Genomic DNA, 22,616 nt, shown 5'->3' on the forward strand with positions numbered 1-22,616 from the left:
GGGATGGGCACAGGGGGGAGAAAAATCCCTCTGGCGGAGAGCAGGAGGGGCTGGGGGAGGAGGAAAATGTCCCTCTGTCCCCTTCCAGCTGTTTTCCCTTCCAGCTGTTCCCCCTGCCCTGCAAAAATGGGGTTGGGAAGGCAGAACGGGGATGAAGAGGGGCTGGGTAGGAACCTCTGGTCAACAAAAACCATTTAAATACAAAATTCCAGCAACAGGCACTGCTTTGGGCATAAAAATTGTTGGGGGGGAATGAAGTTTTTTGGCGGGGCTGCCGTGTTTCACTGCAGCTGTGAGGACAGGCAGAGTTTGTAGCCAACTTTCCACCAGGTTTGGAGCAGAAAGGAAAAGAAATCCCAAACAAGAAGGAAACATTCTTATCCTGCTGCAGCACCTCCGCTTCCCGCCTTCCTCTCCTGCTCCAAGGAGCTCTTTTTGCTATTTTTAGCCCTAAACCCTTCAACTATTTGAATTATTTGATTTTTTTTTTTCCATAAACACCGCTCCGGGCTCTGTTAGAGCGAGTGACTTGAATTCATCTCGCTCTCTTTTTTTTTTAATGGAATATTTCATGCGGGCTGAGAAGGAAAATCCAAAAATATATAAAGGGAAGCAAAGGAATCCTTGCTGTCCCAGGGAGGGGTGCAGATCCAGAGGAGTTTTCCCGTCTCACGTCAGAGCTGTGCTGGGCTGGGAGGGAGGAGAGCGGCGCTGGGAGCGGCACCGGACGGGGATCCAGGGATCCACAGCTGGCCAGGATGGGACAATTTCGGGAAGGACCGAGCCCAGCTCTTCTCCGTATGTTACTTTCGTGTTTGTTTTGTTTTGTTCTCCCTCCTCCTCCTCCTCCTGGTTTTGCCGGTGGTTTTAGCTCGGCGCGTTGCAGATCCCCTCCCTGTGCTGCACCCCCCACTCTGCTCCCACCCTGCTCCTCATTTTCTGCCCTTTCCCGGTTCTTAGGGTGGGAAACGCGTTTGCTGAGACTGAGTGTTCCTGTGGTGCCTTTCCTGCCGGGGTAAGAGCCTCGACATCCCTATTTGGCATCGGTTTGTGCACGCTGTGCTGCTGTGAATCATCCCCCGGCACGCAGGGCGCTGCAAATCCGTGTCCAGGCAGTTTGGGATTAAACCGGCCGTGGTTTAGCGTTTTCCTCATGGAAAAAGGAAAGAATTCTTCCCTGTGAGGGTGGGGACGCCCTGGCACAGGTTCCCGGAGAAGCTGTGGCTGTCCCTGGATCCCTGGCAGTGCCCAAGGCCAGGCTGAATGGGGTTTGGAGCAGCCTGGGACAGTGGAAGGTGTCCCTGCTCATGGCAGGGGGTGGAATGAGGTGATCCTTAAGGTCTCTTCCACCCCAAACCACTCTGGGATTGTGTGAAACACCTTTGTGCTCTGGGATCTCCTGCCAGTCCCGATCCCAAGCCTCCTCTTATCTCAGACCACCCAAGCTGGGGGGAGGAACACCAGATCCTGATTTTCCTGCTGATCCCGTGTTCCATTCCTGAGGTTTCTGCAGACTTCGGGATCTGCATCCTCCTGGCTTTGGGACCATCAGCTTAGATCCCCCTGCTCCTGCCTGCTGAGCTGGGCTGTGGGGCACAGCTGCAGAGCAGCAGCCCTGGGGGCTCATCCCAGTAGCAGGTGTGGAATTGCAGCTGCTGTCTCTAATCCACGATGAGTTTATCTTCTCTGTAAGGTGCTTTTGGCTTGTTTTAAAAATAAGATCCTAGGCTTATTGCTCCTCCTCTTCATCTTCACATCCCAAACACCTTGCAAAGGCTGTGTTCCTTCCTGTGCAGCTGGGGAAACTGAGGCAGGAGGGCTTGTGGCTCGGCAGCATCACCACCAGTGGGAGCTGAACCTGCTTGGTGGCCTCGTCTTCTTGGCCAACCTTCCTTGAGAGAAAACTCTCCCTTGGCTGCCAAACACCCAGGATGCTCCTCTGGGGTGGGATCTCCAGCTCAGATCCCTCATCCCCACCTCACGCTCCTGAGATGAACCTGATGTGGAGATGCTGTTGAAGTTCCACAGCTTTTATTTGTCCCATCCTTCAAAATCCTGAAGATCTTCCCTGTGGCTGATGGATGACCCTGAGTTGTGTCCCTTCTACCTCCACATCTCTGCAGATTTAGTTGCCACCAGTGTTTGTCCAAAGGGTTTCCTGGAGAAGGGGGCTGGAAGGAGCTCCTGACCCCCCTTATTCATGAGGTGCCCTGGGAGGACATTCCTTCCTCCATCTCCTCCCATCCCAAAAATCCTTTCCCTTCTATCCCAAGCACAGGAGCTGGGCTGAGTGGATTTATTTAAACTCTGCTTGATGGCAGAGAGCTGTGTCCTCTCCTGGTGGCAGGAGAGCAAACATTCCAGTACCCCCCCAAAGGGAAACAGAGTCCCTTAAATCCTGGGACCTTCTCCTTTCCCCCAGATTTCCTTGCAACGCCACAGGAGGGCAACCTGCCCTGTGTCCAAAGCTTCCTTAGAAAGGCAGAGGGAGGAAATCCCAAAAAAACCAGCTCCAGACAATGGGAACAGGAAAAGGGCCATGAGGCAGATGGGGAATCTGCACCTCCTGCTCCTCCTGCAAGCTGGGAGAGCCATTTCCCAGACAATCCTTGGGTCTTGTCCAAGACCAAAAGACCAGGAGGGTTTTATTTTAGTGTGTGTGTGTCACGAGGAAACCCCTCCTCCCCCAGCAAGATGGTGTGCACCATATTCCTGAATGATCCCAGTGCTGGGGAGAGCTCTCTCCTCCTGTCATTTATGGCCTGGCTGGAGTTCTTCCACCAGGAATTCACCCCAGCATCCCAAAGGGTCAATTTTAAGGCTGCCCAGCTCCCTTTGACCCGCTCTGTCCCTTGGAGATTGATGACCAGCCATGAAAATCCACGTGGTTTCTGCTCCTTGCTGCCAGGAGAAGGGAAAATAAAGGAGTTTCTGTGGGATTTTTGCACGTTGCAACCTGGGGCTGTAGCAGCAGAAAACAGGGAACGTGGATAGCAAAGCAGCAGCCCCATGCTATAAATTAATTAAGGCGCATGAGAATAAACTTTGCTGGAGCAATTTGTTTTTCTCCCTGCCTCTCCCATTATTCCTGCTGTGGGTTGTGCCACTGTTTCTCTGGCTGCATCCTCAGATGCTGAGGATCCCATGTCCCACCCTGAGCTGTCCCTGAGGAATGAAGTGACTTTAAAAGGCCAAGCCAAGCCCTCGAGCAGGTCAGAATTGCTCCTCTAAGAGCTGCACGCTCTCTTTCTTGTGCAGTTTGGCTTTTTGTTCCTTTTCCATCCTCTGGGGGTGGATGCCAACTTTTCCTGGCTCCCAGGGGGTGTGGAGGTGTGGGAAATGCTGAGCAAGGTGAGGATCTGAGGGTGACCTGTGCAATCACAGGCCAGCAGAGGCTGGAGGTCCCTCAGGAGGTGCAGATGCCACCAGCTCCCCGTGCCAGTGTTTGTCAGGGAGAATTTTATTTCCTATCCACTTGCAATTCTTCCGGCTGCATCTTGTCCTTCCGTGGAGTATTTTTGGGATGTCTTTGAGCAGCACAGAGCAGCACTGCTCCCTAACCTCCCCCCAAACTCGGTCCCATCACCCTGATCATTAATGACACTCCACAGCCTCGTCCCCACTCATCATCCCTGGGAGGTGCCACCACCAGCTGGGCCCTGTCACCATCACAGGGGGGTGACAGGGTGGCACCAGCCACAGGACCCTGTTTTCTGAGGGGTTTACACCCAGAATCCCCATTTCCCCATAGATCAGGTCCATTTCAGCAGAGCAAGGACTGAGGGAGCTCAGCTCCTCTGAGGCTGCGTTCCTGCTTTGTGTTATTATTTCTCACCCCTTTTCCACACCCTCTTAAACTGGCTGGGAGCTGTGCAGTGTGCTTGGTGGGAAGCACCTTTCAAACACGTGGCAGGGGCCAGCAAGCCCCTGCTGGCACCAGCAGTGGATGGAAACAGCCAAAATCATGGGAAAACAGCCCCAAAATGGGGCTCGTCCCCCACTGGGGCGAGGCATCACTTCCAGCCCAGCCCTGAGCACCTTTGGGTGCTTCCATCCCCTCTCTGTGCCACCCTCTGGATCGAGGTAGGGTTAATCCATGCCACGACCCCCAATCCTACCAGTGCCAACCCCAGAGAACGCTCAGTTCAAACATAAACCCGAGCCAAATTCCTCCAGGCACCTTTTTATCATCTTTTCTTTTTTTTATTTTTTTTTTTCCTGCTGCTGACAATGGCTTTGCTCGGGGCTGTGCCCAGCCCTTTCCTCAGCGCTGCCAGACAGAAACAGTTAACGAGGTTGGCTAAGGAATGAATGTCCTGGTTTCCTTTCCTCCCCCTGCCCGTGTCTCTGCTCGGAGCCCCGGGGAGGAGCTGCTCTGCAGAGCATCAGACGATGTCTCAGTGACCCGGTGGCCTGGGCCAGCGCTGCCCCGGGGCTCTCTGCAGCACAGGAGCTGTGCTTTGCTCGCTCCCTGCACCTCGTGTGCCCCCGGGGGAGGTGGGAGCCAGCTCCAGCTCTGGGGCTTCCACTCAGATCAGGCTGAAGATAAAAAAGCAGTGCTGGAGCATGTGGCATTCACATTCTCTGAAAAATTCTTTCGCTCGGGATTTTTCTCCTGAGAAGCCTCAGAGAAAAAGGAAAACAATTTTTATCTCATTTGCTTCTCCTGTGTTGTGCTCATGTGGAATGTGTTTGGAGATTGTTTACCCACAGGTGATTGTTCCATTGGGTTCTGCTGTGAGTTGTTTTCACTCTTTGGCCAATTGGGGCCAAGCTGTGTCAGGTCTCTGGAGAGAGTCACGAGTTTTCATTATTATCTTTTTAGCATTGTAAGTAAGTATTGCAATGCTATTACTTTAGCATTGTAAGTAATAGTAAGAATTCTTTCTGTATTCTTTAGTACAGTTTAGTATAGTATTATTTAATATAATATTATAAAATAATAAATCAGCCTTCTGAGAACATGGAGTCAGATTCATCACTCCTCCCTGCCACAGGAATCCCTGCAAATACAATAGGAGAGGGGAAGAGAAAGAGAGAAGGGAAAGATGACGCCACGGGCGTTGCAAAGCAATCCCTCCTGTAGACACAACCTCATTTGGTAGCGTGGCTGCTCCTGGGAGATGCCCCAGGAAAGGGGAGACCACCAGGGCCCTGCACCGACCTCAGTGCCCAGAGCCCAGGGGCTGTGTCAGGGACACCCTGGGCTGCTCTGGGGACGTGTCTAGGTTCATCCCAGATGCCACAACCCATCAGTTCTGCCGTGGCTCCGGGGAGGGCCGATGGCTCCCGGGATGCTCCAGCGCTCGGGAGGAGCCGCTCGCCGCTCCCGCAGCCTCTCCTCCGGGGGCAGGCAGAGGAAGGCTGCCTCTCACGGGGCTTTGTCTCACGCTTGGCTTGGCTTGGTGGGAGGTGGTCGCTGTCGGGCTTGCAGAATCCTGGACAAAGCGTTTTCCAGGCTGCGGGGCCGCAGGGACGCGGGTGAGATCAGCCGCAGCTTCAGCGCCTGCTTGGATGGAGCCAGAGGTTTGCAGAGCGTGGAGGCGGCGTGTGCTGGGGAGAGCTGGGCTGGTGGAGCATGAGACATCCTTGCCCGGGGCACGGAGACCTGCCTGGCATCCTGGTGGGAGTGGAGAGGTGAGGAGCTCCAGCCGGGGAGCAAAGCTCCTGGGACGCGGCCGGGACGTGGACCGCGTGTCTCCAGGATTTTGGGAGAAGAGAGGACTTGTGTGCCCTCTCCTTCAGCCCCAGCCTGGGAGATGACCTGGGGCTGGTCTTTCTGTGGGTGGGACCCACGGCAAAATGAGCAGAGCTGGGGCTGGACCCTGCCTGGGGGCTGCTCCAGACCCTGCCTGGCTTTTGGGGCTGCCAAGGCTGCTTCTGCCTGGAGCTCAGGGAGAACTGCAGTGGCAAATGCAGGTTTGATCTCCTGTGCCTGGCCTCAAGGTCAGTGTGAGCTGTGGGGGCTCCTGAAGCTGCTGTGTGGGGTAACCTCACCCCTGGTGGTTACAGCACAGAGGGATCCCTGGAAAACAGGGGAGGCATGTGGCCAGCTCAGAGATTTAGCTTCCTGCAAGAAATTCTGTGTCTAAGGGCAAACGCACACCAGGTTTTGTGTGCTGGCCAGGACATGTGTGGGCGTGGAGCTCCTTTATTTATTCCTCCATGAGCACAGCTCTCCCGGAGATCCCGGGGTGGGAGGATGAGGAGGAAGCTCAGCTCCAGCTCCCTCTCAGTCCTTCTCCCTGCTTGTCTCCCTCCCTCCAGGATCTCGTGGCTGCAGAGCCTTCTGGCAGCCCACAGCACTTTTTTAGCCATTCCAGAGAATTTGAATAGCCCTAGTGAGGGCGAGCTCTGATTTACAGGGAGTGTTTTTATGGTGTTTATGTTGGCAGGCTGCAGTTTGTGTACAGTTGGAAATGTTCGCTGGAGCCTTTTATCGCCGGGGCTGAAAAACAACAGAGCGCTGATGAAAACTCCTGTGCTAATTACCTGTGATTATCTGTGGCTGTAGAAATGTTCAGAGCTCCAAGAAGAACACACAAAAAAAAATAGCCCTATGCTGTGGTCAGGAGTTACAATATATTTGACAGGTTCTGATTATTTTACATACAGTTTTTTATTTTCTCAGTGAGGACAAAGCTGCCGAGTCAATGCTGCCCAGGCTGGAACAGATTTCCCAGGGAAATGATCACGGCACCAATTCCAGGAGCATCAGGCACATGGCGGGGGTTTTGGAGTTGCTCTGTGCTGGGCCAGGAGCTGGATTCAATGGTCCTTGGGGGTCCCATCCAGCTCAGGACATTCTGTGATTGACACTGCAGCCCTGAGTGTTTTGTTGGGATTGCAAATTTTAAAAAATCCAAGTTGTTCATTTGAGAGGGGTTGAGCCAGGGCTGGGGCTGCAGAATTCCTGGCTCCAAGGGGCTGCTGCTGCCTGCAGTCCCCACGGGGAAGGAGAGATGACCTCAGCCACCAGCAGGGTGGGATCCATCCAGGTGGAGCCATTTTGCCAGTGAAGGTCACATCTGGCACTGAGAGGGACAGATCGTGGTGCCTCAGGCTCCTGTCCCTGCTCACAGCCTGGCAGAACAAGATGGTCAGCGGATGTAAGAGGTTTCAGCTTGGGAAAAAAAGCAGTTGCTTGAATGTGGGTTTTTTTTATAACTCAGATGTGGGGCAGCACCTTGTGCTGGTGTTGGAAACGCAGCTCAGTTCCCTCCCATCACTCCTCTCCCCAAGTCTTTGTAGGAACTCAGTGTCCCAGCTCAGGTTTTAGTGAAATCAGTGTCTTGGTGAGATCCCGTCATCATCTGTGGGATTTGGAGTGACTGAACCTCACAACCCCTCACAAGAAGCAGCCTCCTGCTCTTCATTTTCCACTGGATTATCCCCCTCCCATTAGTCCTGCAGAATTAGTCTGGGCAGGAAACTTTTCCAGGTGCCAGCAATGGATCATCTTGGGGCACAGGCAAAAAATTTATCCACCTGCCATAAGAAAACTACTTTAAAATCAGCTCCTGATCCCTTCAGGCATGCCCACCTTCCCTTCTCCAGCATCACAGGTGCTGAGGAGAAGCGGGTGATCCATGGGGTGTGAGCAGCACCTTGGTGTGGGATGGGAACTCTTCAGGGCAGTGGAAAATGTAAAAAGAGCAGGAAAGGGTTGCAGGGGGCTGCCCCATCTTGGGCAGGGTGTGCTTTGGGTCTCCTGGTTCCTGAGAGCAGGTGGTGGCACCTAGAGGAGTGGAGGGAAGAGCTGGAAGCTGAGATGAGTCCCAGACAGCCCCTGAATGTCAGGCAGGTCACAGAATGCCAGAATGGTTTGGGTTGGAAGGGCCAGGGACACCTTCCACTCTCCCAGGCTGCTCCAAACCCCATCCAACCTGGCCCTGGACACTTCCAGGGATGGAGCAGCCACAGCTCCTCTGGGCACCCTGTGCTCAGCTCCAAGGAGGGTTGACCACCCAAATTTAGACAATGAAATCCCACCCTAGCGCCTTAAAACCAGTCTTGGAGGATGCCACGGGCATTTTATCCTTTTGAGGAGACCATGGCACAAGGTCCTGCCTCTGCACCACCCCAGAGTTGCTCCATACCCTGCAACCCTTATCCCAGAAACATCTACTGAGACTCCCCTGCCAGGCAAAAGGGCATTTTATTCCAGGCCAGCTGTTTAGGAAAGGTCCTGGCTGGCATTAGGCACCTCAGTAGATGTGTCCTGCTGGGTGGATCCTAACAAGAAGGGAGGGGAGGAAAGGCACAGCATTACCAGCACATCTACGTGCCTCTAGTCCAGTCACACATACAAGAAAATTTAAGGAATTTGGTTCAAAGTGTTTTAGTGAGGCAGAGAGCCTTCTATTTTAAGAGATTTCTGATATCTCTCAGCCTGCACTCAACCACACAGATTCTAAAAGAGGAGGAAAAAAAAGAAGACACAAAACCAACAAAACCCCCACTTTGCTACTGGCAGTAAAATTTTGGCTGACACGTGTGAGCCTCTATTAACCCGTGGCCCTATGAACGTGCTGCTCAGGGACAAACCTTACAGTAGGAGAGTCCTTCCTGCTGTTATTCCAAGCTTCCAAAAAACTAGCCAAAACAAATATTTGGAGGAAAGGCAGGGGCTGCCTGAAGGGAGGACTCGGGCAGGAATGCTCCTGCCACTGGGCAGGAGGTGACATCATCCAGATTCCTTCACTGAGGAATGCAGGATTTGGTCTTCCCTGCCAGTAATTGCTTTTCAAAAACAGGCCTGCCCAGGGAAGCAGATTTCACCCAGCCCCTTCCACTGCACAGGCTGAATGTTCCCAAATCCCCTTCTTGTCCCTAGTTCAACAGGGAATTGTGTGGCCAGGCAGGGTAAAATTGGTCATGTCCAGACAGCAAGTGAAAGCATCCAAAATTCCAAAAGTGGGAGCTGGACAGAAATCCGGGCAGGGAGAGCTGGTGGGGCAGCAGTGACTTCTTGGGGTGTCCAGCATGGGGCAGGTGATGGGCTGGGGGTGTGTGTGGACTTTGCTGAGAGCTGCAGGAGGAGCCCATGGTGACCTCTGAGGTGACCTCCATGGTGGCCTCAGTCCTATGAAGCCCAGTGACCCCATCAGGTGTTGCTGAATGTAGAACTTCAGCGGTGATTGGAGAGTGTTGATCCTTGTAGATCCCTTCCAATTTGGATGTTCTCTGGTTCTGTGGCTGGAATAGTCTGATGTGCAGAGCATTCTGACCAGCCAGCTGACACCTGGCTTGATCCAGGGCAGGGATTGTCCCCCTGTGCTGGCACTGCTGGGACACCTTGAATTCTGTGTCCATGTGCGGGCTCCTCATGACAAGAAGGACACTGAGGGGCTGGGACACCAGGAGAGGCTGAGGGAGCTGGGAAGGGGCTCAGCCTGGAGAAAAGGAGGCTCAGGGGGGACCTTGTGGCTCTGCACAGCTCCTGACAGGAGGGGACAGCCAGGGGGGTCAGGCTCTGCTCCCAGGGAACAGGGACAGGAGCACAGGGAACGGCCTCCAGTTGTGCCAGGTGAGGTGTTGATTGGATATTAGGGAAATTTTCTTCCCTGAAAAGCTGGTCAGGCATTGGAAGGGGCTGCCCAGGGCAGTGCTGGAGTCCCCATCCCTGGAAGTGTTCAAATACACGTTGATGTGGCACCTGGGGACATGGTTTGAGGTGAGCACAGCAGTGCTGGGTTGATGGTGGGACGTGATGATCTTAGAGCTCATTTCCAACCTTAATTTCTCTTAATGATTAGTCTGGTGGGGCTAATTCAGCCACCCCTCCACGAAGCTTTTGGCTTCTCCTTTGGGTTGAACACCCCACCTGCCATCTGCAGTCCCTTGAGCTTGCAGCCCTCCACCCCAGGCTCTGTGGTGGCCCCACAAACAGCTCTGGAAATGGATGTCATCAGCACTTCCAGCAGCAGCAGAGGGGTCAGTTCCTGTGGGATGGAGGCTGCCGCTGCCATTTCAATAGGTGGAACTAGGTGTAGTTCAGCTGCCCCCATTACCAGTCCAACAGGGTGATTTAGTGCCTGGAAAGGCCTGAAATATTTTGCTCGCGGTGCCTGACAGAGGATGGCTGGCAGGAAACGAGCTCCAAGGCAGGGCAGGTTCTGCTGGTTCTCTAATTTCCCGCCAGGTTTTGGAAATTCTTGGCAATGAAATGGAGAGCAGAAACGAAGGGCTTCGGCCAAAGGAGAAATCCCACTCGGTCAGCGGGATTTTTGGAAAGGGTGGAGTGAGGAGCTCTGAATGGGCAGCAGCAGGACAAGGGCTGGATCTGCTCAGGTGCGCCAGGAGTAAGGTCTGCTCATTTTTGGGGCCAGCAGCCCCGAAAAAAGTAGAGATGGACAAAAAGCAGGGTCTGGGGTCATGGTAGGGTGATAATATTGGATTTTGTCACGGCAGAAGAGGCACATCCATGCAGGAGGGGTGGGATCAGGTCCCACATGGGACAGGGTGACAATGCTATGGGAGACACCTTCTGTGGAACATGCTGGGCTTGGTTTGGATATTGTCCCCCACCAGACAAGTCCCTTCCCTCGTCATATCCCGGCCACCCTCCACCCCAGGGCTGTGTCTGGTGCTCACAGTCCTGGCCTGCAGGACTCTCACAGCTCAAGGGAAGACAAAACCAACATTTCCCTCGTTCTCCTTGGGAGAGGGGGAAGTCACAGGATCTGATGGTGTGGGTGGGAAGGGACATTAAAGATCATCTGGTTCCCAGAAGGAGAATGCAGGCACCAATCCCATTGCCTCACACATGCTGAGCAAGCACTCCACCCCTGGAGATATCCCCCTGTGGGATTCCACAGGGGTGGGATAGGGAATAAAGGGTATGAAATGGGGATCTCCTGCTCATTTCTGCCTGGAGTCACCCCAGAGGCAGCACAGAGCTGGCCAGGCTGCACTGACATGAGCTCCAGAGGATTCAAGTGGAGGCTCCAAGGCTTTGAGGTCAGTAGGGACCAAAAATGCAGCCAGGAAAAAAAGATTATAATGGATGCAGATCTGCTTTTAAATGACACGAGGAAGCTCAGAGGCTCCATATTTATCACAGCTCGGTGAGTCAGGTGCCACCAGTCCGGTGTGGGGCTGCTCCTCTGGCCCCAGGCCCCCCTGCAGGACATGATTTGGGGGTTTGGTTCATGTTGTTTCTTCAGGTTTCTCAGAAACGTAGATGGTGATGTGGTTTCTTAATTATTTCTGTCTGGAGGCTGAAGGGAGGGTGACTTGGGGAGGAAGGAAGGGAAAGAACCAGAGATGGAAAGACTGAATTTTCAAAAGCCTCCCACCACTTCACCTTCTTTCCTCAGCTTCTGGTAATGGCCAGAGTCAGTGATTGCAGCTCTTCACTCCAGAAAATTCTCAGGGGGTTTCCTGGAGTATTGAAATGTGGTGGGCTGGGTGCCCAGCCAGTGACCACCACAGCAAAGAGGATGGACCTCAGCTGAGCAGCAACAAACTGAGACATGTCCCAAAAGCTGGCTAGAAGTCAGAGACTCTAGCTTGGCATTTTTAAAGTTCTATTTATCATTAAGTGAAGGAGAATCAGGTTGTTTTTGTTTGGTTGTTTTTTTTTTTCCCTTAAATACCCTCTTTCCACAGCATTCTCTGTGCTGTTTGCCTCTTTAAACTTAGCAGAGGAGGCTGAACTGGCCCTGGGCTGGCAGAAAATGTGGAAGAAATGTGAGCACCAGACTGGGAGCCTGGGAAGGGGCTCGCTGCACGTCATGGAGGGATTTTAGTATTATTGTGAATTAAACCATGACTGCAACATCCTCTGGGTCCCATCCCCAGCCTCACAGAGGAGCTTCAGTCATCCCTGCCTGCGAACCAGACAAATTCACCAGGAGTACCTGCCCTGGCAGCAGGAGCTCCCCTCTTCCCCGGGGTGGTGGAGGTTTGGGGTGAGCAGGGCAGGGCTCACCTGAGCTGTTCTTTTCTCTAGCAAAACCTGCACCTGATATAAGGGTCTCCTCGAGCCAGGTCTCCTAAGCTCTTGGAGATTTATATCACACCCGAGGTAGCTCAGCTACCTTAGAAGGCATAAAACCAGCAGGATGGCTTCTGTGGCAGTGTTGGAAACAGAAAAGTTTTAATAAAAGGCAAAATAACAAAACTCTCTACAGAGAAAAACCGAGCCAGAGCAAGAGTTCTTGCCCCTGGTAAAACACCTCACAAAAGCCATTAGTTTCTCTGTTCTCTTCTTTTTCTAGTAAATTGCTCAGGTGGGACCTTTTGGCTCCTTAAGTTTGAGATGAAGTCCCCAAGATCCTATGAGGTGTCTTTGTACCTAATTGAGGAGAGATACTTCTGGGCTTTTTCCTTTTTTAGGGGACAAATGACAATTTGGTCACTCCATCAACAGGGGACACATTCCTACACGCACCCACGGGCCTGGCACTCCCTTGGGAAGATCTCTGCATTCAGGACCAACCTGAAAACAAAGACAGACCCCTCGTCTCACTGCCCTTTGTCTCAGGTGTGCCTCAGCCCTGAGCACTGGAGCGCTGCTGGCTCAGGCCCACGGCCACGAGCTGCAGCTTCCCCTGTGTAACAGGCATGGAAGGGCTGTCCTCCTCCTCCTCCTCGCCCTCCTCCTCCATCTTCCTGCCCTCCCCTTCTGCCTCGACGTGCTCATTCATGAAAAATTCCCCGTTGGATGGACGTGAGGACAGGAATGGATGCTGGCGCGTTTTTTCCCGCGCGCCGGCCAAGGGAGGTCGTAGGCCCAGAGGGATTCAATCTTTGTTTTCACAGCTGGATTCCATATTATCCTTTCTTCTCTCCAGCTTTTTATTGCTGCTCATTCCCCGGCGCAACCTGCTGGGAGGCAGAGTGTGTGCTGGTGTGGAGCACAGCCTGCTGTGGCTGCCCCGGGGGTGCTGTCCCCCCTGGACTGGTGACCTCCCCCGGACAGGACGAGGAGCAATGGCCATGAACAAAACACAACAAGCTCCACCTCAACGTGAGGAAAAACTTCTTCCCGTGGTGGGTGGCAGAGCTCTGGAGCAGCTGCCCAGGGTGGGCGTGGAGCCTCCCTCTCTGGGGACACCCCAAACCCACCTGGATGAGTTCCTGTGCCACCTGCTCCAGGTGACCCTGCCTTGTCAGGGGGTGCACTGGGTGATCCCCAGAGGTCCCTTCCAGCCACAACACTTCCAGGGTTCTGTGATTCCATGACCTGCACAGCCCCACGTGCTCATGAAGGATCGAGGCTGGAAGGGGTGATGTGCTCCTGCAGTGGGGCCATGCAATGGACCCTGTCTGGGAAGGGAGGAAGGTGCCACCCCATAATGGTCCCCTGAGGACACCTGGCTGCAGCCCACATCTCCTGGCTCCTTTCATCCTTGTCCAACCAGCTTGGTCCATCCTTTGGGAGGACAGGGCAGGGAGCAAGGCTGGGATCACCTGCCTTGGCCTGGAGCACCATGGGGTCACAGCAAACCCTTGGGATCGTGGTCCCAGCCTGGGCACACCATGAGTTTGGGGAATGCTCCAGGCTGTGGTGAAGGTGGGCTATGGATTGGTGCTATGGTGTAGGGTTTGGTGGTGTTGGTGTAGGTTTGGGGGTGCTGCTGTAGTGTTTGGGGGTGCTGGTATAGGTTTGGGGTGTGGTGTAGGTGTTTGGTGGTGCTGCTGAAGAGTTTGGGGGTGCTGGTGTGGGTTTGGGGATGCTGTTATAGGTTTGGTGGGGTGGTGTGGGTTTGGTGGTGTAAGGTAGAATTTGTGGTGCTGGTGTAGGGTTTGGTGCTGTGGTGTTGGGTTGGTGGTGTCAGTGTAGGTTTGGGGGTGTGGTGTAGGTTTTTGTGGTGCAGGGTTTGGTGCTGTGCTGTAGGGTTTGGTGCTGTGGTCTAGATTTTTATGGTGCTGGTGCGGGGTTTGTTGCAGTGGTGTAAGTTTCGTGGTGCTGGTTTAGGTTTGGTGGTGTGGTGTAGGGTTTGGTGCTGCTGGTGCAGGGTTTGGTGCTGTGCTGTAAGGTTTGGTGGTGTGGTCTAGATTTTTATGGTGCTGGTGTAGGGTTTGGTGCTATGGTGTAGATTTTTGTGGTGCTAGTGTAGAGTTTGGTGCTGTGGTGTAGAGTTTGGGGGTGTGGCGAAGATTTTTGTGGGACTGGTGTAGTGTTTGGTGCTGTGGTGTAGGGTTGGTGGTGCTGGTACAGGTTTAGTGGTGGCAGTGTAGGTTTGGTGCTGTGGTGTAGGTTTGGAGGTGCTAGTGTAAGTTTGGTGGGTGGAGTAGGGTTTGGTGCTGCTGGTGCGGGGTTTGTTGCAGTGGTGTAAGTTTTCGTGGTGCTGGTTTAGGGTTTGGTGGTGTGGTGTAGGTTTTTGTGGTACTGGTGCAGGGTTTGGTGCTGTGGGTTAGGTTTTTGTGGTGCTGGCGTAGGGCTGGTGGTGCTGGTGTAGAGTTTGGTGCTGCTGGTGCAGGGTTTGGTGCTGTGATGTAGATTTTTGTGGTGCTGGTGTAGGGTTGGTGGTGCTGGTGTAGGGTTTGGTGCTGTGGTGTTGGGTTGGTGGTGTCAGTGTAGGTTTGGGGGTGCTGGTATAGGTTTTTGTGGTGCAGGGTTTGGTGCTGTGGTGTAGGTTTTTGTGGTGCTAATGTAAGTTCGGTGGTGTGGTGTAGATTTTTGGGGTACTGGTGTAGGGTTTGGTGCTGCTGGTGCAGGGTTTGGTGCTGTGGTGTAGGGTTAGTGGTGTGGTGTAGATTTTTGTGGTGCTGGAGTAGGGTTTGGTGCTGCTGGTGCAGGGTTTGGTGCTGTGGGGTAGGTTTTTGTGGTGCTGGTGCAGGGTTTGGTGCTGTGGGGTAGGGTTTGGTGCTGCTGGTGCAGGGTTTGGCCAACAGGCAGGTGTGGGCTCATGCCCATTGTGGTGAGGGGGTGGAGAAGGCGCTGCTGGAGCCCCCCTGGGTGCCCAAGGGACTCCAGCACTGCAGATCTCAGGGTGAGCCTTTGCTCTGAGCAGCAGCGTGGCCCAGGGGCAGCTGGCACTGGCTCCATTCCCACCCGGATGCCAGCCTGGGGGCACCTTCCCAAGCCACTGCCCCACTCCTGAGGGGAGAGAGGAACCCTGATACCCTGATCCAACACCCCTGCAGCCCTGCAGGCTTTGGGGATGACCAGGCACGTGGTGTCCTATTGTATTTGTGGGGTGCCCCGTGGCAGGGAGGAATGATGGATCTGACTCCATGTTCTCAGAAGGCTAATTCATTATTTTATGATATTATATTAAAGAATGCTATACTAAACTATACTAAAGAATACAGAAAGGATACTTACAGAAGGCTAAAAAGATAATAATGAAAACTCCTGACTCTCTCCAGAGCCTGTCACAGCTTGGCCCTGATTGGCCAATGAGTGAAAACAACTCACATGAATCCAATGAAACAATCACCTGTGGGTAAACAATCTCCAAACACATTCCAAAGCAGCAAAACACAGGAGAAGCAAGTCAGATCATTATTGTTTTCAGCTTTTCCCTGAGGCTTCTCAGCTTCCCAGGAGAAGAATCCTGGGAAAAGGGATTTTTCCAGAAAACGTGAATGTGACAGTGTCTCTTCTTGGCACGGGGGACCTGGGGCTGTCCAGATGTGAGGCAGGAGCTGCTGACCTCTGTGGCGTCAGCGGGTGGGGGCCACCTCTGTAAACATGTCCAGGAAGGTTCCTGTCCCTGTTCCACCCCTCAGATCAGACCCTCCTCAGACCGGGACCAGCAGCTCTCGCCGACGCTCCAGCCCGGAGCTCTGGAAGGTACCGTGCTGCTCGCCCAGCCCTGGGCTCTCCTCTGGGCATTTCTCTCTCCTCCTCCTCCTCTTTGCATGCAAACCTGGCTGTGTAATTGAGTCTGTGCCTAATTACCTAAGGGGCTATTAAATATTTGCTGGTGGTGTCTGTGTAATGAAATATCTCAGTGAGCAGAGTGGGAACCCAGCCAGAAGGGTAGGAAAGCACTTGTGGAAATGATGTTTCCTATTTTTCCTTATTTTCTGTTGTGTCTGTTGTCTAAGAACAGTTTGGCAAGAGCACATCCAACCCATCTGCTGCCTTATTTTTCATGCTGGAGTTTCTGTCTTCCCTTTTAATTCCGTTAAGGTGTAATTAGTAATGGGGAAATGGGCCATAAAGTCACACCTAAGTGTCTTGGATCTGCTTTGGCATTTTCCTTCTTGTCTTCATAGAATCCCAGAATGGTTTGGGGTGGAAGAAATCTTTAAGGACATCTCATTCCAACCCACTGCCAGGGACACCTTCCACTACCCCAGGTTGCTCCAAGCCCCATCCAGCTTGGTCTGGAACAGCTCCAGGGATGGATGGGGAGGGCAGAGCCTCTCTGGGCAAATTCTTGTTGTCTTCAGTATGATTTTAAAGTCGGTGTTGAATTTCTTTACCATAAAGATTTTTTTTTTACCATAAAGAAAGCCTGGTGTCCAGGGCTGAGCTCAGGAGGACATTTTGGTGATTTGGGGTGGCAAGTGTGCAGCAGATTTATTTGGGGAGGGCACAGGGATGGGTTTATATGGTAGAGAGAAAGGTTTGACAGCTGTTCCCAGCCCTTGTCCCTGTTTGCACAACACTTGGATCATGGAGCAGCCTCACTGTTACAGCCCTGTCTGACCTGACAAGTCAGAGGCTTCTCCAAAGCCAAAAGATTGGGAAATAGATAAAATAGATATCCCAGGAGTGAGTGTTGGAATCTGCAGAAAGATCTGGTGTTTCACATATGATGGTTTGGGTAAAATTTTGTCTTATCTCACAAATCCTGCTGCCTGAGCTTCACCTCAGCTCCTGCAAGCAGAACCTCTGTGGTGGGTGATGGGTTTGAGAGACCAGAGGGATGGGGAACCTCTCCTGTGGGGAAAGGCTGAGAGAACTGGGATTGTTCAGCCTGGAGAAGGGAAGGATTCAAGGTGACCTTGCAGCCCTTTCTTGTGGCTCAAAGGGCTCCAAGAGAGCTGGAGGGGGGTTTTGGACGAGGGATGGAGGGACAGGTCTGGGGGAATGGCTTTAAATTGATAGGGGGTAGCTTTAGATGAGATATTAGGAATAAATTGTTCCCTGTCAGGGTGGTGAGGCCCTGGCACAGGGTGCCCAGAGAAGCTGTGGCTGCCCCTGGATCCCTGGCAGTGCCCAAGGCCAGGTTGGATGGGGTTTGGAGCAGACTGGGATAGTGGAAGGTGTCCCTGCCCATGGCAGGGGGTGGAACAAGATGGGCTTTAAGATCCTTTCCATCCCAAATCCATCCGGGATTCTGTGATTCCATTGCTGGCAGAGCAGGCTGAGCCCCAGAGTGTGACTCAGCACCCTGAGAAGGTGACACACCAAAGCAGGACCCTGAAGCTGCTCTCAAGCCCAGCAGCTGCTCCAAATGACCCCCAGATGGTGTTTAACCACCTCAGAGTTGTTAGGGTTGTTTGGAGCAGCAAGGCATGAGCTCTGCCCCAAGGAGGTGCAGGACAGGGCAGCCCTCAGTGGTGCCAGGGTCTGGCAGGGCAGGGGACATCCTGAGAACCAGGATGAACAAGGGACCATCCTGAGAACCAGGCAGAGCAAGGACCTGATGCAAACACCTGGGCTGGCTCCTGTGGGCCCTGTTCCTGGACAAATTGATGGAGCACTTGCTCACTGCAAGCTCCTGGCCCTGTTAGAGTTGAGAGGTTTCCTTTGGTTGGCAAATTACAGATAATTTGCGTTTGTAAAAAATTAGGCTCATAGAATTGTCTAAGATCATCACCAGTCAATCCAGCACCATCATAACCACACCTAAACCACGTCCCCAGGTGCCACATCCACAGGGTTTTGAACACTTCCAGTGATGGTGACTCCACCACTGCCCTGGGCAGTCTGTTCTAGTGTTTTACAACTCTTTCTGTGAAGAATTTTTCCCTAATATCCAATCTAAACCTCCCCTGGTGCAACTTGAGGCCGTTTATTCTTGTCCTGTCACTCGTTATCTGAGAGAAGATAAAAACATTAAATAACTTTGGGCCATTTCTGATGGCTGACCTGGCTGGGTGTGAGCAGGTCGTGCCGTCTGCTGCAGTGTCTGACATGGATGAGGTGTGTGGTGACAGAAATGACACCATCATTTTTTCCACTGGAATATCTGAGGGGAAAAAAAAAGAGTCAAACTCTCAGGGTCAGCAGCCTGGCTGTGACATTGCAAAGCATTTTCCACACCCCAAACCTGTGAGCATTGCAGGTGTCTGCAGGGGGAGATTGGTGAGGAAAGCTGGAGGGAGGTGTTGAGCGTGTCCTGCTTTCAGAGAACCACGGAATCATGGAATGGTTTGGGTTGGAAGGGACCTTAAAGCTCATCTTGTTCCAAACCCTGCCATGGCAGGGACACCTTCCACTGTCCCAGGCTGCTCCAAGCCCTGTCCAACCTGGCCTTGGACACTTCCAGGGATCCAGGGGCAGCCACAGCTGCTCTGGGAATTCCATTCCAGCCCCTCCCCACCCTCAGATCCAGGAATTCCCAATTCCCAATCTCCCATCCATCCCTGCCCTCTGGCACTGGGAGCCATTCTCTGTGTCCTGTCCCTCCATGCCTTGTCTCCAGTCCCTCTCCAGCTCTCCTGGAGCCCCTTCAGGCGCTGCCAGGGGCTCTGAGCTCTCCCTGGAGCTTCTTGTGAGCATTCCCAGCTCTCCCAGCCTGGCTCCAGAGCAGAGGGGCTCCAGCCCTGGCACAGCTCTGTCACCTCCATGCCTTTCTTTGGGTGGGTGCCAAGGACAGAACTGCTCCCCCTCCACTTTGGGGGTTGCTGTCTTTATGCTCAAGCTGTCCTGAGGGTGTTGCTGCTCCCATCCCCTTCCCTCTTCCCACACTGACACTGGGAATGTTCATGCTGCTGAAAAATAGGGGAAAATGTTCCTTTCACCCACTTGGCACCAGTCAGGGACCTCACCCAGCAGCTCCTGAATGCAGCTCAGAAGCTGTGGCTGAGCTTCCAACCTCTCCTGACCCCTTTTCCTGGGGCTCTTCCAAGCTCCCTCCTAACACTCCATCTCTGCCCATCCACAGGTGTTGGGGAACAACACCGCCAAACCCACACCTTGCTGGAGCAGCCAAAACTGTGTCTGTTTCCCTTTTTATTTCCAGCATTCCCTAACCTTTCCCATACACCCTGACCCTTTTCCTCTGCCCCCACCTGCATTAAGGCACTGCTGGATGGAGGAATGTCCACATGGACAACAGTGGGAGGAGGAGATGAGGTGTGAACTTCTGCATGGCCCGGGGATGGATTTCCTCTGATTTTAATTGAATTGTTTGATTTCTTTTTCCTCTTTTTCACACTTTTTGTACAAGTTCAGGAAGGTCTAGAGCAAGTCAAGCCTGGCTTGGCTTCACAGGGCTGGCAACACCGAGTGGAAATTTTATTGCTTCCTGTTATGAGAGCTCAGGGAGCCAGGATGGGATTTCAGGAGGAACACGGGCAGCTCAGCTCCAGGGATGACCCTGATGGGTGGGGTTGGAGATGGCCTTTCATTCCCAGTGCTCCCCCAGCTACTTCAGGAAAGGGAAGCAAATAGAGGAGGGAATAATGGCTCGATTTGACCTCTGGCTATCGAGGCAGATGTTTTCTTTGGAGCAGGAATAGATGTCGGGGGGGAAAAATGCTATAAAGGGTTTTGCTGAGCCAAGTCCCAGGGCTCCACCTGAGCCCCTTCTTGTCACCTCTCAGTGTCATCTCACCACCTCAGACACTTCAGCAGAAAGATTCCTCTCCGAAAAATTAATGTGTTTTTTTCTCAACCCTAAAATTTATCTCAAGAATGTGTCCGTCGCAGAGAAATGTTCAGCTGGGAAGGGCAGGAATAAATTGCTTCTGCTCTCCAGCCTGGGTTTAAATATTTCCTCTGGGCTTTTGTACTTTAGAATTTAAATCTTGTTGTTATTTAAGCACATCAGATAAGTTTTTAGGTCATTTTCAAAGTGAAGTGCTTTTACCTTTCTGCAGTCATCAGCCAGCGATATCTGAAGGAAACTTTTCCTGTTTTTCAGCAGAAATGTTATTTATTCTGCTAACAGCACTGGCTTCTGGCTCCAGGCACAAACCAATGCAAACTTCACAGAAATTCCGTTTTCTGACCTATCTTTGTGCTAACTGAGGCATAGCTGTGGTCCAAATGTCATGGCAGCTCAGAGCCAGAGTTTACATTTTCAGAGTGCATGAAGGAAAACATCCCTCACCTCGCTTTCAAACAGTCTTGCATTATTCAGCCAAAATCCCCACGGGCCTTGGAAAAATGTGTAAGACCAGATTTTCCCTGTTTCATCCTTGCAAAGAGCCAGAGACCAACCACATAATTCTTTTCCACATCAAAACCTTCTTGGGTTCATCCAACAAAGCTGGATGCAGGATAAAAATCAACCTGATGATGAATGAGTAGAGATTTTGTCTTTCTGTCCTTCAAGTGACACATTTGACTTGGGGTTGGCGTCACCACTGCCCTGAGAAGTCTAAGCAGAGTTTTGTGATGAAGCAGATTTTAGCAACAGACCCTGGCACAGCTTTTTCTGCTGCTTGTAAATTGGTTTTTTAAAGAGAGTTAAGGTTCTGGCTGAGTTCTTAGGATGGGTGATCAGCCCCAAATCTTGAAGAGCACCCAAAGCTCTGAGCAAAGAAGTTTGCACAGCTGGGATGGTTTTGGTGTTCAGTCAGGGAGTTTGGTGGGACTGAAAGGGAGCCTGGGAGCCCTGGGCTGGCATGGCTGAGTGGAGCAGCACCAGGGCCATTCCCCCCTGCTCACCCCTGCCTCAGCTTCCTCAACAGCTCCCTGGGACAGCCACGCTTGCCCTTGGTCCCCTCACCCACGGAATTGTTGGCTGGGTTTCTGTCTCATGAGGAAATGGGCGTCCCTCCACCCATTAACCCAAGTCCTGTCCCAGGGTGGGGCTTCCATCCTTGCTGGGAGCTGCTGGCCTGTCCCAAAGCACTCAAGAGATGTGGCCCAGCCCCAGCCCAGCCATGCCACTGGGACAATGACACAGACTGGGTCCCTGGGGACACAACTGGGCCCTTGGGGACACAACTGGGCCCTTGGGGACACAGCTTGGGTCCCTGGGGACACAGCTTGTGTCCCTGGAGACACAGTTTGGGTTCTTGGGGATGGAGCTGGGGTACTGGGGACACAGCTTGGGCCCTTGGGGACACAACTGGGTCCCTGGGGACACAGCTTGGGTTGTTGGGGACACAGCTTGTGTCCCTGGAGACACCGTTTGGGTCCTTGGGAATGGAGCTGGGGTACCTGGGGACACAGCTTGGGCCCCTGGGGACATGACTTGGATTCCTGGGGACACAGCTTGGGTTTCTGGGGACACAGCTTGGGGACACAGCACTCAAGAGATGTGGCCTAGCCCCTGCCCAGCCATGTCACTGGGGCAGTGACACAGCTTGGGTTACTGGGGACACAGCTTGGGTCCTGGGGGACAGCCTGGGTTCCTGGGGGCACGACTTGGGTCCTGGGGACACAGCTTGAATCCTGGGGTTGCTGAAGGCTCTGGAGCCTCCAGGCATGAAGAAGGGGCTCCCGTGGGAGCTGGTGGCCTCCAGGAAATGCAAATGAAGATGTCCCAGTGGGACACAGTTTGGACCTCAGGTCCAAGGCACCCGGTGCAGTGGAAGGTGTCCCACTCATGGCAAGGGGGTGGAACTGGAGGCTCTTTAGGGTCCCTTCCAACCCAAACCATTCCGGGATTCTCCCCGGGGCTCCGTTCACCTCGTCCTATCAGCCAGGCACGTGCTGCTAGAAATGTCAAATTCTCAGGGCGGGCTTGAACCAAACTGGTTGAAAATGAGCCCAAATCCTCTTCCAAACCCATGGAGCCCCCCTCACCTGTGTGCTCCTGGGACAGCAGCTCTGAGAGCAGAAGAAGGGGTGGAGGAAAGGAGGGTACATTGAGGAAGGAGGTGTCAGCCCCTGTAGCCCATCTTGAAGGAGACAAAACCTCAGAGTGCCTCCCCAGATCCCTTTTTCCTCATAACTGCCACCAAATTACTGGCAAATAAGAATAATAACACAATTCCGTGGATTTTTAGTCTGTGCAAAAGAAAAAAATAATATTTTCCAAATCCCAGTATTCCATTTTAGCAGTGCCTTCGCCACGCCTTCCATCACAAATCCCTTTTGAAGTGGGCAGCACCCACAGCCACCAAAGGTGAGGATGAGTCCTGCATCCCACCTCCAAAATTCAGAGAAAAAAGTTTTTAGTGAAGTTAATCCAAGAGGAAAAAAGACGGGAACTAAAACTGCTGCTTCACGTTTTGCTCTTGCTTGTGGTGTTCAAACAGTTTTGCTTCTCAGATGGGAAATTCCATCATCTCCAAAGCCCAAATCCAACAATAATCAATAAGGCAAAAAGATGGTGGTTTTAATTTATTCCAGTTTTGCCACATCTGTCTCAACACAACGGGCCCTGTTTTAAAAACAGGCTTATCATTTGCACAAAGACGCATACCTTCATCGCATTTAGTTTAAAAACTGAACAAATGAACATCCAAAAGAGGAAAATCAGTGGAGAAAATGATCTGTCAGCACAATCCAGCACAGAGCTTTGTAGGTTTGTGCTCAGAGTGGGTAATTATGGTCCCTCCTCATCCCTGGTGTAGCAGGA

General features: G+C 52.7%; 1 protein-coding gene across 6 annotated transcripts in view; it reads left to right on the plus strand.

Moving 5' to 3' along the window:
- Positions 1 to 22,616, plus strand: part of GJC2 (gap junction protein gamma 2) — a 41,285-nt gene that overhangs the window by 9,597 nt on the left and 9,072 nt on the right. The window contains exons 1-2 of one of the 6 annotated variants that reach the window (XM_038128840.1): positions 17 to 798; positions 961 to 1,015. The exons of 2 other annotated variants lie outside the window; for them this stretch is intronic. The gene's annotated coding sequence lies outside the window, so the exon portion shown is untranslated. Of the gene's footprint in view, positions 1 to 16; positions 799 to 960; positions 1,016 to 15,690; positions 15,752 to 22,616 lie in introns of those variants that run through there. 3 more of the 6 variants (XM_038128837.1, XM_038128836.1, XM_038128842.1) reach the window with 3 other exon arrangements.

Source organism: Motacilla alba, chromosome 2 (genome assembly GCF_015832195.1).
Source record: "Motacilla alba alba isolate MOTALB_02 chromosome 2, Motacilla_alba_V1.0_pri, whole genome shotgun sequence".
Lineage (NCBI taxonomy): Eukaryota > Metazoa > Chordata > Aves > Passeriformes > Motacillidae > Motacilla > Motacilla alba.